A 15,027-nucleotide genomic window follows, 5' to 3' on the forward strand; every position below is an offset into this window, starting at 1 on the left:
CGGCACACTTTTGACATACCTACCTACAACAAAAAGGTCTTGGTTTGTTTTTGAAAAATATTGTAATGAATTCTACTTATTAAATGTCTCGTCGAACTATCTAGCGTTGTGTCTCACGTCAGTCGTGGGGTGCATCCACGGCTCGCGACAAACTGTGCCACAAATATATCAGTGTAATTGCGAGCCCCCACACACACATACACACACCGTGTTGTACAGACACCCTGCGTGTGTGGTGGTGACGGGTCGGCATTATAAGCATTTTGATGATACACGATTTAATAGTTTAGCTATTTCATTAGCTCCTAACAGACGAAGGAAAATTAGACTTAATTTTGTACACGAATGTTAGTGATGTTAGCTATTACCAACAACAATTCAAGAAGTCCAACAGTGGCACAAATAAAATCGATTTGGTTTAGTTTCTTTGTTCGAGTTCGACCCGCCGATAAAACTGGTAACAAAGCCGACAACTAAACCTCTGCGATGTCTGCAAGCGGCCGCAAGTTGAGCGCCGCACCGCACCGCACCGCCGCGCCGCACCGCGCCGCGCCGCCCGGGTGCATCGTAACGACCGCGACGAGGCAAAAACTACGTGCCGCAAGTGAACTTCTGTTGACATACTCGTCACTGCTCGTCACACTGTCAGACGTGTACGAGCTGTTAAAAATAAGCCCTTTTTTTAGATAAATAGGCATTTTAAATATGTGTTTATTTCTTATATTTTCAGTTGAGAACGACTGAACACGATATTATTACACACACCATTTTATCTGAGTGCGTTATGCAGTTTTTATTCTTCCCAAGATACAAGTCACAAGCAATCAGAAGCCTTACAAGTGTTCCAACATTATAAACATTACGATCAAATAATAATATATTTATGTTTCATCGATGTCACTTTCGTATTGCAAAATTTTCATCAATTCAGTTTCCCCAATAGATGAAACACTTATCCAATATCGGCTGTATATTGAACTTCGTGTTAGTTATGCAAGCTCGTCGCTCGGCAGTCGCAGCGGCCGCACGTGCCAGCAGGTGCACTCGGTGCACTGTGTGCATTCAGCTCTGCAATATCAAGGTCACTACCAAACGCTTGGCATCACGTAACTTATGTATCACAAGTGCTGGTTTAACCAAACCATATTACAAAACTGTCAATGTACCAATATATTTTTCAGACTAAAACTTGCAAATTTTGTACACAACACTGAATCTCTACTTTTTAGAGCTCACCCTATTGCTAAACAAAGTGTAGTCGTAACCATAGCCACGTGAACATAATATTATGTATAGAACATGGTAATGTGGTCATATGGAGTCCTTATGAAGTTACAAAAACGTAATAACGATGACGTCAGAGGTTAAGAAGTGGCCCACTTCATGTACGCGTAGATACAGGTTGTTTTTGTTCCATTGCCGGCCCAGCAGCGGCGGAAAATAATACATTGCTGTTAACTGACCTGAATAACTTAGAACATTATATTGCCAAGTAAATTAATAGTCATAAATTATTCAGGTCCTGTCTTACCGACCTAGGTATTTACGTAGATGGATCGTACTTATTTTAGCCACAATAATTGTAAATCTGGATTTATTTTGGGATTAAACTTGATCCCGGCTCGGGGATTATAAGGTTTCTAAGCTTACATTTGCGGCGTTTTCATTACATACAATGCTGAGGGCTTCAGATTTGGATATTTTACTTCAAAATAAAATGTTAAAAAAGCATTATCAAATGCAAACACTAAAATCATTATAAAATCAAATGGAATACAATATAATAGTAATGTAGCATCAAGCAGCTAATCTGTTCCCGATTGAGAGGCGCGACGAGGCTGCAACAGGGATTACTGAGAGAACCAGCCGAGATGGAACCGCGACTGCGTTCAATGTGAACGCGAACAGCTCAGCAATAACGGACACATTTACACTGAATAACCATCATGTGATGAACCGTGAAGCTGAACATTCTTCCCACAGTCGGGGGTCTTGTAATGATTGGAGCAAAGTGCGATATTATGTGGTTAAGACGTATAGAAATTGGTACAATTAACAAACACGCTCGTTTCGTTAATGCTTCAGCGACAAGCTCGATAAAGGAGGTACATACATTGAGGTACAGTGATTGCCACGCATACATGGGTGTTAAAAACTGAAACATATTAATGTTGCTTTAGTGTTATAAGGAATAATTATAGTTTAATCTACGTACTTACGACGTTGCTCGTGACTTTGTCATGTAATGATGTAACGTCAAAGAGCACAGGGAATAAACTTAGAATGAACTAAAAATTTTAGTAAAAGTACATCTACCTACTGCAATGCAAGCATTCTACACTATATTTGTGAAAAATAATATAAATAAATCAGTGCTGGTGCAGCGACGACAGCGGAGATATTTTAAAAGTACATCGTGTAATGTGGAGCTAGAATTATATCTGTTTGTCTGTTCGCTATTTCACACACGAGACTAATATTACAAACAAGGACAGAGTTGTCAGAGGCCATTCGAGTGAGATTACGATTTAATCAATGTCACATCCTTATAATTATATTTAAAAAAAAAAACATATTTTGATAAATATGTATACATATATAGTACGTTATCTATAATCATTTCTGGATAAAAGAGGAGTTAAAACATTCTTCAAAATTAAACATAGGTAAATAACAACAAATAAACTTAACACAGTGTTAGCAGAAATTACCATACAACATAATTAATCGGTGACAAAGGGAACGTAATAAAGTAGATTATAATCATGTGAGACATGTCGGTGGCGCCGGGGGACATTAATCAAGACAATCTGGTCTCGGTCTAGACAATCCCCGCGCAATTAATACAACTAAACACTAGCACATTACCCGGCGTCCCCCGGGGCTCACGGCCATTATCGCGAACATCTTAGCGGATGAAAAAGAAAAATACATTAATATAATGTGGATAGTTTATCATTTTTATGAGCGGCCGACGCGCGTGCGCCGCCCGAGCTCCTCGAGACAATCCCGACACACGACATGTGGCGAGCTCACCCGAGTTACACACACAAATATGTACTAGCATTTTAAGCTATTGCATAGCTTCTATCGCAGGCCTTGAGCACGGGGACCAAATCCAGAAATTCCGTAACGAAAAAACCTCACGCTCCCCACTCCGACGGGCACGGAGGTGTGGCTTGAAGGCCGTGCATCGTCTAACGTCGTGTCAGTTCGGCAGTCTTCGACACGGCGCTGTGTGTCGTGCGATTAGACGTATTGTACGACTTTACGGAACTCGCCCGAATCGAGACGAGCTGCTCCGAAATCGGACGAATACATAATCAGCTGTTTGTGAGAAAGTATATAGGTGTATAAGTATTTATCTACAACAGTGAACGGCTGTACTTGTAAAATTTGTGTATAAAGTGTTTTGAATATGAATGAACAAAGTGCATTTATGATTAAATCTATTTAAAAATAAATAATTATAATTGCATAAGTTGATACAGAATGCTATGCAATAGCTTTACCGCGGCAGTCCCCGAGTGCCACACGTATTTTTTTTATATTTAATGTAATGCCTTAAATAAACTACTAAGTGATTCTTAGTTATATTTCTTGCAATAACGTTTTGCGGAAAATAAGTAAAACAACAAATAAAACGGAAACCAGTCCCGCAAAACTCAACGCAGAAACTAAATGGAAACCCTTTTACAAAATACTCACAACACTTAATGATATAGAAAAACAGTATTCGATCGTCGCAACTAGGTCAACATTCAGGTCCTAGGAAGCGATAGTTGGTCCTTACTTACCATTTTGATGTGAGTTGCGAAATATTCGTCGGGCGGACGCAAGCTGTAATGCGAGCCATAAGGTCCTCGCTCGTAAACCTAGGGGCTCCTAAAGCGAGCACACTCGGACCCAAATAAAAGTGGGGCCCACCTGGCGACTCTACAAGAATTAAATTAGAGATGTGACCTTTTAATTTGGCCGTGGCGATTCGTTGGCGCGCGTAAAAGAAAATAATGAACCTCTTTGCATGGAGTTTACGAGCCCTCTCTAATTAGCTAATGCTGTACGTTGTCTTATAAATAATGCACGTTTAAATTGGGAGACATTTTAATTGTGTATGCCAATTTGTTTCAATTCAACAATGTTGTTTGTATTTTATTATTTTCTTTGGAGTTTAATTAAATCGTCGTGTTCTTATTACAGAATTTATGTTGCGTCGTTTATTTAATTTATGCCTGTGTTACCTACAAAAAGTTTAATTTCAGACCTTAATTATTTTAATTATTAATGATAGTCAGAAATCGAGTTCCGTTTTCCAAGTTCTGTTTTTGCGTTATTATGATTGAAAAATATACAAGACATGTTTTACAAACAAAGTGGTCCACAGCAACCTAGTTCGGTGAAAGCTGAATGTCAGTAACCCAAACATAATAGTTCCCACTGGAAGTTTTACAACTGGCTCAGAATGGCGGACAGCAAACACGCGCTGTTTCTTTTTTATTCTATTGTCTGTGGAATTACAACTACTAAACGGACTAGTGGCTGCGGGGTACACATAAGCAGAGATGTGATGCAATCTATTTAGGTGTTTTTATTCTCATCATCCTCCGAGCCTTTTCCCAATCATGTTGGGGTCGGCTTCCAGTCTAACCGGATTCAGCTGAGTACCAGTGCTTTACAAGAAGCGACTGCCTATCTGACCTCCTCAACCCAGTATCCCGGGCAACCCGATACCCCTTGGTTAGACTGGTGTCAGACTTACTGGCTTCTGACTACCCGTAACGACTGCCAAGGATGTTCAATGACAGCCGGGACCTACAGTTTAACGTGCCATCCGAAACACAGCCAATGGTGTCTAAGATATACTTAGAAAGTACATACAAACTTAGAAAAGTTGCATTGGTACTTGCCTGACCTGGGATCGAACCCGCGCCCTCGTACTTGAGGTTGGTCCTTTACCCACTAGGCCACCACGACTCTAGGTGTTTTTATTCTATGTAACTAAATTGGGTATATTAGCTATGAATAAATAGTTGCGTTGCAAAACTATTAGTACTGAATATGAGATTAATTCTGTTTAACTAATTGCATGAACAGTTTTTTCTAAATCGGCAATTGGAAGGTCTTCGGGCGTCCCTCGTCCGGAGCGGTCCCGGGTGACGTCACCAATGTGCCGCATTGCCGAACATTACAATACGAGGTACATTCGATCACAGCGGTGTAATCCCACTATCGCAGTGATCAGCGCGTGTTGACGCCGACTGTACTAAGCCGGACCTCTCCTGTTACAATCAGCTTTCAATTCTATCCGAATATTTTGGTTTTTATAGATTTTGAAAGCGATTTTTGACGAATATCATTTTTAGAATTTCTAATTTTAGTATCGCATGTTAATAGGAATATTTTATGTACATCACATATTTTATTAGTACCTTCGTTGAGTCTACTTTACAGAGTTCAGTAAGAGCAGTACGTCGATTCTATAAAATCTCACAATTCACTTCGACATCACTCTCACTTCGCATTCGTTCTAAAGGTAGAATTCCGTGGGTCGCGACTGTCGCAGCCGCGCGCAGGTTTTACTAAAATTCTATAGATGTTATTAAGCGATAGACCATGTTGAGAAGCGTACGGCCGCGAGCGGCTCACGAAATTCGTCGGCCGCGCGCGACTGTCGCGGCCCTCGGCAGCGGTGCCATACATTTTCATAGGTTGACTATTGTCGCGCGCGGCTGCGACAATCGCGACCCACGGAATTCTACCTTAAAGTTTCGTGATTGACATTGTCAAACTACACTAGCGCTACACTTTCGAGCGTGTTGACAAGTTGAACTAAATTAAACTCGAGATTTTGACAGATCTGTCAAAATCTGTCTATCTATAGGGGAGGTAGGGGAGAGATGGGCAGTTGGGAGACATGAGCACCCCCCTTTTATTCTGATTTGATCATAGTTTGTTTTTTTTTATTGTATTGGATAGTTTACGTTACCGACTGGTAACGGAGTTCATCCATAGACTATCTGTCATTTCTGTGAGTTGTCAAGAACAAACACTCAAATTTTTAAAAAAGTCTATTTTTTTAACGACGCCAATAATCATCTAGTGACCCCTTCCTGGGTCAGCAGCGGTAAGGGAATGCCAGACTCTTACTAACTAAAAACAGTTATGTTTCGTCGTAGGCCTTTTATGTACCAGGGCCACGGTAACTCTTTCGAACAATCCCGCAGCCCAGGCAGGCCTTGGCCCTGTTGGGCCCCGCTGGGGTTGCTGACAGTATTCTACTTGTGTAGCCCTTTCATTTGATACCCATATTGAGGGGGTTGTGCCATTTTGTGCCGGCGGCCATATTGGATTTACAATGTTATTGATATTACTATATTGTATTGTCATCGGAATTAAAGGTGTATACAAAATTTCAGATTAATCGGTTGACAGGAAGAGGGTGAAATTTGAATTACTAAATTTGATCCAAGAATAAATAATAAAACAAACGGGGTGAGCTAAATAAAACCGTTTAATAATAAATATCTCGTAATGTTGAAACTGATTGCAATTTTTAGGAAAGCTCTTTGATTATATCTAGCCAAACATAAGAAATGGCAATAAAAGTTGATTATCTATAAAATCTGATTTTTTATGCAATAAATAGTGAAAAAATGCCCATCCCTCCCCTACCTCCCCTAAAGTATGAAATGACTTTTCGAATCGAAGTGAAATGCGAGTTGTTGTTCGAATTTTATAGAATCGCAGTACAGGAAAGTTTAAATCTTTGAACATATTTTATGTTAACATTGCGTAGAAACAACAATAACATTTTATTTGTAGCACTAAAACCTGAGACTACATATTTCCGTCCATTGTCAGTGAATTTATTAATCCGAGCAAACACAGATGGAGTTTGAAGCTTAGCAGATTTAGCAAAAATCTAGTGTAAAACTGCGACTCTGCAATATCACAATAAAACTTATACATGTGGAGCTCGCACAGTTTTGAAACTCGCTGTCAAAGAAAAAGGCGAGCTCGACATTAAGTTGGATTTGTTTGATGTTATTCCGCGTGATGCACTCCACGGCTGCGGTTATTGACTGGGGAAGGGAATTACTTCACGAGTTACCTCTGTAGTCGCACAGGGGGCTGCGTGTGCGACACCCTCCCATAGGCCGTTATAGGGTAATCAACACCATAGCCCTACGCGTATCGTGCAGACAGATGTCTTACAACATCTCGTGAATACTAATGAATAAAGACAAAGTAGTCTAATTTTCCTGATGTGCATTGTTACATTATTTAACTGCTCCTATGAAAATAACTTTTGACAAAAGTGAGCTATCATCGCTCCAGATTTTGATACATAATGTAGAAATGGCAGCGCTCGAGTAGCACCACGTCGGATGTAACATTAGTGCCCCACTTAGTCCTCACAACCCTTCCATTTGAACCCTTTTAACCACAGAATTACATACATTTTTGAAGTACAACCAGCAACGGCTGTAAAACAATTATCATTAAAGAGATTTGCGGACGTGAGTTATGACGTCACAATAAAAACTATGTAAATGTTGTCGCACTAGTGGAGCAGTCGAGCAGTCGTGTCAACAGGAATACGTTAACATTCATGAGTGACCCGCGCTTTATTGTCCGTTTTATTTGCGCAAGAAAAAGTTAATTATGTATTCCCGTTTAATTAGGAGTTTGGGGATCAGGACCCTCTCGGATATAATGTATCGCTCCCATCGGGGAGCGAATAATTCAACACCTCGCGTCTGACGGAGCCTTGTGTTTCATTAGCTCGCTTCACTAGCGCCTTTGTACTTACGGGTGCGATTGGTCACGTGTATTCATCAATATTACAACATATTTGTTAAATGACAAAACTATCCTACACAAAAAATATGAAAGTACCTATTCCAATAATTTATAAACTAAAATTTCTCATAAAGGTGTGTTCATTCAATCATATTTAGTTATATTCATGTACCAAAAGCAAGACTTTAATAACATTTAACAGAATGGAAGTGGAAAATAAAATCGACACAATATCCAGCTGAATGAATAGTTATTTGAAAAAGCTTTTTAGTTGAGTTTACAAACAGCTCTCAGTTTAGCATATTGGATACAAAACACTTAGTGCGCAAAACACGACGCGTCCCGCTCACGGCGCACTTTACGTCACCGAAATAAACAGCTCTTAACATGTACTATAACAATCATCGAAGTTAGCTTATCGCGTATCTGGCAGGTCGCCAGCTGTTGTGTTGCATCTGATTATTTCACTCAGATAAACATATTCTGTGGCTCTCAAGCAACGCTGAGGGCTGCATTTAGCTTACACAAGTATGTTCGTCAGTACGGCAGGTGAAGTCGCGCCGAACTGTGCGGTTTATAAAAATCTGAGCAACAATAATGAGTGGACACAAAGCCACACAATTAATTACCGCGCCGTGGAAATTAATTGAGATTTTGTGTTATTATTATTTTCTGCGGCGGAGTGTACCTGCGCGCGGTTTGCTAACATCACAATATAAATAGGTGGGCTCTGCTCAACTGGATTTGTTTTAATTTTATAAACATTATTTGCACAAAGCTTGTTATAATAATAATTAATTACAGGAACTGAGTGGTCATTCCAGTTAGTCTTTTTGATGGTGATTTACCTAAATATCTAGTTACATGTATTGGGAAAAGCCCAGGCAGATGATATACTAATGGTCTACCGATAAATGATTGCAAATGTTATACTAATATAACATTAAATAGATGTAACTTAAGCTCCTACAAAAACATCGACTGTCGGTCTGATGTAATATTTATGCAAATAAATAACTAAGGTATACCTGTAGCAGCTGCTTCGTTACACGCAACTACAATATTATCTGAGCTTACATAACAATCCCGATACCTGGACTTATTCAATATGAAGGCAGGTCGGTAAGTTAGTCACGGCTCGGGTTATATTGCTTGTGTTGCAAATGGTTGCTGAATGCCGTCTATTGTGGTGTGTTGCTCTGTTGCAGCAACAAAGCGGGGTGTCCGTCAGTCGTCGGGCGCCAATCACGACGGACAATGACGGACGCGTCGGACGGATGACGATGTGCAACTCACGGATTATTGTCGGGCACGCTCGGCTCTCAGATGCAACGTTGTGTACAAGATGAAATTAATTAGAAACTTGAAAACAGATGTGAAAGAGGGTCTTCCTACTAAATATTGCTTTAAGCAGAAAAAAGTTTTTCTAATGTCATTATTCATAGCGTCTGTCAAGGGGATTTGAAAACAGTTCGCTAATTACACAAATATGTAAATAATATCAACGTAATTAATTTAAAGTACGTACCTACTGAACTGAAATAATAAACTAAAACTTGTATAGACTGGTAGTCGAGTGAGTCATAGTTCAGTCACGCAGAAAAGCGCATGTAAATCATGTAATAATTATAAGGCAAAGTTTTTACAAGTTGCGACAAATGGAGTTAATGAAGTAAATATAGCAATAGAGCCGGCGCAGGCGCTTATGTACACAGCTGTACATACCTATACGTAGATACATACTTACGAACATACGTAGTTATATAATAAGTAACGTTTAACAATTAAATAATCTCCAACTTACTCACAGACAGACGAAGCTTTTGCAAATAATATGTTCAAACTAACTTACAGGATACCTTTACATGTATAAACTTTACATGTATAAACTTTACATGTATAAACTTTACATGTATAAACTTTACATGTATAAACTTTACATGTATAAACTTTACATGTATAAACTTTACATGTATAAACTTTACATGTATAAACTTTACATGTATAAACTTTACATGTATAAACTTTACATGTATAAACTTTACATGTATAAACTTTACATGTATAAACTTTACATGTATAAACTTTACATGTATAAACTTTACATGTATAAACTTTACATGTATAAACTTTACATGTATAAACTTTACATGTATAAACTTTACATGTATAAACTTTACATGTATAAACTTTACATGTATAAACTTTACATGTATAAACTTTACATGTATAAACTTTACATGTATAAACTTTACATGTATAAACTTTACATGTATAAACTTTACATGTATCTAGACACACGGAAGTGTGTCCGCCAAGTTCGAGCAAAAAAGGCGACTCACCGGCCGTGGGTTATATTACACGAACCATTTCGGGCCAAATTCGACCCCCCTGTAACTCAAAATCTATTTTATTTACGCATATCAAATTTCTAGTATCTGTTGAGACCCCCTCACTTATCTAAAATACAAAATTTCATTAATATACCTATTGTAGGTCTTGAGATATTGACGTCAGAAAATCGCTATTTTTACTATACACTGATTCACTTATTCACTGACTCACTCATCAAAAACCTAGACCACTTCCAATGGTCGTATTGACTTGAAATTTGGCATGGAGGTAGGTCTTTATGTCAAGGTAAAGGGAAAAATCTGAAAATGGCCAAGTGTGAGTCGGTTTCAAAATAATGAAGGTGTTTTATACCCGGTGTAAATTTATACCCCTAAGGAACTAAAACGAACTAAATTTATCTATATTTATATAATATATCTTCGAATGGTACAAAGGTTTGTATTTAGTCAAAGTAAAGTAAAAATCTGAAAACGGCCAAGTGTGAATCACTTTCGAAAATAACGAATGTGTAACTTTGATCCACGAACATAATATATGATAACATGTCTTGTCAGTCAGTTGGTAAATCTAGACATAGTTAATCTAGTTCATTTCTTTGTAAGAAACATAGTGCATATTAAAAAATCTAAAAGATAGTATAAATGAGACATTTCTTTAACTAACTTCATCATAAGAAAAAAATAAAATAAACAACCTTACAAAAATAAATGAAATCCCACCCAAAACAAAAATGTGAAAGACTGCCAAGTTCGATAATATGGGAATGCTTCGCCTATAAAAGAAGTGAGATCTGAATAAGTACCAAGTTCCATACACATACCTCAGTTAAAAATAGTTACTTTTTAATGATGATTACTTGGCAAGTTTTAATAGAAAATTAAATACTTGATTCATTGCGTTTAGTAGGTTTATAACAAGGTGTATGAAAACTTGCCAAGTAACATCATTAAAAAGTAACTATTTTTAACTGAGGTATGTGTATGGAACTTGGTACTTATTCAGATCTCACTTCTTTTATAGGCGAAGCATTCCCATATTATCGAACTTGGCAGTCTTTCACATTTTTGTTTTGGGTGGGTAAACTTTACATGTATAAACTTTACATGTATAAACTTTCAGCAGGTATGACATAGGTGTGCAATTTTGAAATAATTTCGATTTGTATCATGTTTGAGGATATGAATATTTTTTCCTTGTGCAAAACTCAGCTGTATGGAGTAAAGAGTTAACAACTAAATATTAAGTCAATATTTAACTAGCACGGTAATTCTAGCGCGAACTGGCAGGTAAACAAGTAAAACTGTGCAGTCTTGTTACTTCATTAGTTCACTCGGCGCGATAATGTTTTTATTTTACTGCTGAAAATACCCGAATTAACCGAAATTTTTGATTGTAAAAGTTGAAAAACAACCTATTTGGGCATATAAATTTGAATTAGTTATTAAATTAGTTTCCCATATAAGTTATCCTATCTGAATTGTGATGGTATTCCGAAGTAGGCATTCCCCGAACGTCCCTGGATGTCTGAAGTAGTGAAAGTGTCGTAAAACGTCGCCAGTGTAACAAGTGATCGCTAACAGTAAGTCAAACCGAACTGCCACCTAGCTATAACCCTCCATGGTAATGTGCGCATTACCATACAAATGTTCCCCGCAAATAATAACATAATAAACTAGCAGGAGATTATGAGAAGTGCCTGCGAAGCCGCCCCGGCGCAGACCACATTCTATTGACTGAGCTTGACTGACTATTTATAGAATAATCGTTTGATTTCCCATATATTATATAAGACGAAATATCTTATGTTATTAATTTGGTGTACCTACTTTGTTTCTATAGTCAAATAATTAAATAAAAATTTTAAAATAATGACCAAATCGGAACTTAGGCAAGGAAAGGTAGGTAATTATTTTTGAAAATATAGCCAATTAATTATCTTATCTCCAATATATCTCTTGTAAAATAGATTTATTATTTTTACATGGAAAAATCTGTTTTTCAGTAGGTGGCCTAATGTTATATAATGAGCAACATTTTCCTAGAAAATCTGTTTTCTTAATACAGTATCCAAATTCGGGAAATAGCAGACATTTGTGACCGGCCTAAATAAAAATACTTCGAGGAATATTTTGCGGAAAATAATCTACGAGCAACTAACAAGGCAGTGTGGGAAGCACACGGGTCCTGCTGATACGTTTCATTGATTTGATTAGCGTGAAGTTTTCCTCATTCTCAATAACCTATTTGCAGTTTCCTTGTACAATAATCTGCCATATTACACCAACACCAACCATAACACCATTTGAATCGATAAAATGAATACTTTCGTGAATGATCTCAAAATAGTGATGTATGAGATGATACAACGTGCTGTGGGATGTTTAAGCGTTGGACTCCATTTAAACTGCTATAAATCGGCGACGGTTTGTATATTGAGCGTTATATGTTGTTGTCGTGTCAAGCGACTGATGCCAGCGGGAAATATTATTGTCGGAACAACACAACGTTTAGTGATGTACCTATTTACCGTCCATTAGGATCAGACTATTCTTAATATTGTATTGTTCTTTGTATTTTGATTGCTATATCTTACATGCTGGAAAATTTTGAAGTTCTGATAGTTTTCCCTGAAGACCTAGACAAAGAGACTTTCGATTTTTTTGTTATCAGCCTGCTCCACACCGAAACTATAGGTACTGGTAAATAAATTTCCACGAACTGTGAATCCAATTATTCTTGGTAACCTAGACCAAACAGGAAAAATGCTAGATAGGATTTATTAATAAAATGCTAGATAGGATTTATTAATAAAATGCTAGATAGGATTTATTAATAAAAATGTTTTCTGTAGCCAGAATGAAACCTATAGCAAAATATATATTCACATAGCTATTCTTTTGTATCTCATGTTGTGACGTAACGTAACAAACAACTCACATTCACATAGATAGTGCAGAAGTTGGGATTAAAAAGCAGGTCCACAGCACGGAGGTTACGATACAAACGTTTAATCGTGGGGCAGCTGAGACGTGTACAGTCGCGATCGATGCGCTCCGAGCGGCTTTTGTCAGTGTTCCCGACTGTCCGCAGCCTAGTGCCGCACCGTGTAATTGCTTGCATTGACAGCTCAGATTGCTGGCTCACCTTATGCCTGCTGAGCTCTGCTCCAGTTTCAATACCAACTGCAATACATATTATTAACAGACAAAGACATTCATGTCCGCCTGTAGCGATGTATGACTTTAATTAAACATTTAACCCATGTAATATGAGCTTGGTTTGCTCAATCCGTTTATTTTGAGATCAAATTCGAAAGATTTGTACTCGGAGTCGAGTATTCGATAGTATCGTTTAACTGTCGATCTATTGCCTCGTTCTGTCTGTCGACACCTCTAAATTAACTCGTGTTCTTCGCGGTGGTCGAAGCGAACAAAAACTTCGTCCGCGTCAGTTTGCGCACGCGTCGCTACAGACAGTTGATCTGTCAACACTTCACTTTCAAGTGAGAAGAGTTGCGAGTTACTTTAAAAGCTAAATTATGAAATTTAAACTATTTGTTTTTTATGATTCTATGACCAAAGGGCAGAACAGAATAGAGATGAGATTTAATATTGACATGGATGTTGATCACGGAGATGGTAATAAACTTATTAATACAATTAGACGCGCGAACTTGGGACGCGACTGAATCCACAGGCAACCGTTAGTATCTCCATAGTTATTAACTTTCGTAGACAGTAGTTTGATTATAGTACTTGTAATGGTGCTTCAATCAAACCTACGTTCGTTCGTCGATAGATCATTACTGTACGTACCCCCAGGCAAGCTATATCCGTGTAACTCCGGGGGTTAGGTGACGTAACCTCTGACCCCGGGTGGCTCCGACCTTGATCTTCAGCCCTGTCTAATTCGCTGATTGATGAGCCACGCACACACGTGCACCGGGGTCGGTGAACTCTCACACACGAATAACATTAACACCTAATGCTTAATCTCAATTTCGTTAAATGTTATTGATCACTCGTTTTAATTGGGTGCCGATAGTGACATAGTGATTTCTTCAGTGTAAGTAAAATATCGACTTATTGTTACCGTGGAACTAATTGAATAAATATTCCTCTTGCTCCCGCGTATTATTTTTTCAGGTAATATTTTTTACAAGACCTTCCTTAACGAATTCGGCCCTCCATTATAAGTGCTCGTTACGAGAACTTGAAATGAGAGGAATTTATGTCATATTCGACAATACGTAATACCTGTGGGAATGTGATTTATGATTTTACGTGGAAAGAAGAGCTAGACTCTACGAAGTTAGCTATTTGTCAAAACTATGTGACCTGAAAGTCCTATTTAAATCAGCTCAAACTCAAACCGCATGAGTATTGTTAAAGAAAGCCTTCACAATGTTAATTTTCAATTAATGATTAGAAAATCATTTGATACGTTTTACCAAGACTGCTAATTGAATAGTTTTTACCAATAGAATAAATAGGTGTGCACATAACTAACTTTTAAAAATATATGGCATGTTAACCATACATCATGATGGATAATCTCGTATATATGTCTGCAGGGATCAGCAGAGTGCCAGGCTGATTGATGGCGCGGGGTGCGGGGTGCGGGGTGCGCGGGGGGGGGGGGGCTGATTGCAAACCTATTACGTGTGCTGGCAATGCACTCAGCAATCTCACATATTTTATACCCCGCTTTATTGCTATCTAATTAATTTTACACAACTAATTTTTTATCCCACAGTCCCAGTGCCCTTTAGAGACACAATTGAGCAATTGAGATGGTTTTATAAAATTAAAGGTGTAACAGAGACATTATTGTAATGTATAAAGTCAAAGTCAAAGTCAAAGTCAAAAT

Source organism: Helicoverpa zea, chromosome 15, assembly GCF_022581195.2.
Source record: "Helicoverpa zea isolate HzStark_Cry1AcR chromosome 15, ilHelZeax1.1, whole genome shotgun sequence".
Classification (NCBI taxonomy): domain Eukaryota; kingdom Metazoa; phylum Arthropoda; class Insecta; order Lepidoptera; family Noctuidae; genus Helicoverpa; species Helicoverpa zea.